Genomic DNA, 2,884 nt, shown 5'->3' with positions numbered 1-2,884 from the left:
ATGTTGTACTACTTTTAATATACAAGCTTTAAATAAACCCATATTTTTATAAGTATGTGTTATCGGAATTATGCATTAGTTACCGATAATTATACGAAAATCTAAAATAAATAGACAGGGTGTTACAACTAGGCTATTGCTCCCGCAAAATCAGAAGTCCTGGTATAATACCCCAGATATCATCACGCACAAAGACCTAGTATGTCAGAAATATAAAATCTTTCAAACAAGATTTCGGGGGTTACCCATATATCCGAGAGATGTTCCCCACGAGATAAGTAAGTATTGATATTTAAGTTTATATCTCGAAGACAATCTACTGAGTGAGTGAAAACCTACTGGCATATCATCAGTGAGACCGTTTATCACATTTGACTTTCCAAATCTTTAGCGTGCTGTGATAGTCCACTGGTGTACTATCATTTCCTCTTTTTCACAACAAAACTCATTTTTGATTCTATCATGTTTTTGGCTTTTTTTCAAATTTTCTAATGTTTTTGGATTTTCTGAAATATTTACTCCCCCTAAAATTCAAAATCATTTAAAGAAAATTTGACAAAACTGATGTGAATTGCTTCAATTCTCCATCCACTTGGCGTAAACAATCAGAACTCCCCCTGACAACAAACTATTTTCCCATTATGATTTCAAAACACTTAAGTTTGTTTTAATCAAAACGGTTTTTCCGGAAAATTAGTTTTGTCGAAACCACTTGTATGAAAGTTAAATCAAGTTCAACTTAATGACCTTGATTAACCACATGTAGGAACACTTGCCAACCATAACACTAGTAAATTAAAGTATGACAATTTTTAATTTTGAGAAAGATGCCGATTCATGCTCCACGATTACCAACTTGGGAGCTCCGGCAAGTCAGGATTTTTATTTAAAAAGATTCACCCAAGCCTGACGTGCCTTAGGTTTGCCAGCTTTTTGATTTAAATTTCCGTTTGACAATGATGGAAAGTTTGCATCATCCATTGTCGACATGGAATCATTACTTTTTACCTCGATTTGTGGCTCTTCTAACTTTGACGATTCAGATTCATTGCCAAAACGTGGCTCTTTTGCTTCCAAAGAAACAAATTCATTGCCAGAAGATGGCTCTTTTGTTTTCGCAGAAACAAATTCATTGCCATCCTTTATTGGAACCCAATCCTTACAAGATTTAGGTTTCCAAATTTATCAACTTGTGACATGAATGATCTTTCATAGTTTCTTTTATACTCAAAAACTTTGATACAGATTTTATCCGAAAAATTAACTTTCTTTGATTATTTATCAGTTTGATTAGTCAACTTTTCTTTCTTTATCCTCTCTTTTGTCCTCATATTTGTATCTGATGAATTCGTTTTACTTTTTGTTGAGTAAATCGATTCATCAGAACTTGTATTTGAATCAACAGTTGTACCCGAGGACAAAATCTTTTCAAGATACTCCCTCGCTTTCTTTCTTTTCTTTGTTGAACTCTTGAAGTGTATTTTTAAGGTTTTTCAGTAAGATTTACATCTTTTATTTCAAAAATATTAATTTCTGTTAATTTGAAAACCTTTTTAATCTTTTCAATTTGAACACTTCTTATTGAAAATTCTTCATCAGAATATAATTTGTCTGGATCAATCAAAGTATATACCACTTTGATTGGTTCGTCATTTAAATTAGATTTTGATAACATAAATTCTTTATTGTAAACCCGTTTGACCGACGACTTTGGATTGTCAACTGATGAACTCGAACTCTCGGATTCTGATTATAACTCTGACTCCTCATCTCTATCCAACACCTGATCGACCACTTTCTTTATTAACTCAGACTCATGATTAGTGTCAGACGATGTGAACGTGACGTCAATGTTTTCTGGTAACTCATCAGTTGTTTCAGACTTTAATTTTATATTAACTGCCTTTTTACTTGCTCCTCATTTGGTTTTCTAGGAGAATAACCTTCCCAAATCGGAGGTGGACACTTGTTATAACTGACACTTTGTTTCTTACCAGTATCCTTTTCTTCCATCTTCTTATCTTGAAATACTTCAAAACCTGCAACAGTTGGATAAATTCTGACAATCAAATAATCAGAACTTGAATAACTTTGCAGCAATCGTCTGATTCTTTCATTTTCAATATTTTATGTCTCCAACTCCTGCTTCAACTCTATACGACCTGATCCTGATTTTCAAACGAAATGGCACTTTACAGTTCAAGCGAAATGGACGACTTAGTGTCCAATTCGTGGGGAATGAGGTCCAAATTGTCCAATTCGTGCGAAATGAGGTCCAAATTGTCCAATTCGTGCGAAATGAGATCCAAATTGTGCAATTCGTGCGAAATGAGGTCCAAATTGTCCAATTCGTGCGAAATGAGGGTCTGTTTCACATGAAATGGCCCATTCCGTACGGAATGATGATGACGTCACACGATCGGGTAGGTTTTTGACAAAATTGAACAAGATTTAGGTTGATTTTAGGTCTAATTCTTTCAAGGATTGATTAAAACTGTGTTTCGCTTAAAATATGTGAAAATCCGTCCATTTTAACCGTGAAATCTTGTTTAATTTTGAAAAATCTTGTAAAAGAAGGTGTAGAAATCAGAATTTTCGATGCAATCGAGCTGAACCGGTAAGAACTCTTCCTCCTGAGCTCTGATACCACTTGTAGGATCGTTTGCACGACCAAAACGAGTCGTTCAGAAGAGTTCTAATCAATACAAGAGGCGGAAACAAACGTATCGACTTTGAATCAGCTTGATATACACTCCAATTGTCTTGTTTATTGATATAACAACGATTTACAGTCTGGAGACACTTCGGCAACACCTCGGCACCGGAATCAGATCGATCCAAACGAAAAGACCAAGTCAGCTATGTATAGGCCAACCATTTCGTA

Source organism: Helianthus annuus, chromosome 9 (assembly GCF_002127325.2).
Source record: "Helianthus annuus cultivar XRQ/B chromosome 9, HanXRQr2.0-SUNRISE, whole genome shotgun sequence".
NCBI classification, from domain to species: domain Eukaryota; kingdom Viridiplantae; phylum Streptophyta; class Magnoliopsida; order Asterales; family Asteraceae; genus Helianthus; species Helianthus annuus.
Note: the sequence above shows the minus strand (reverse complement) of the source record.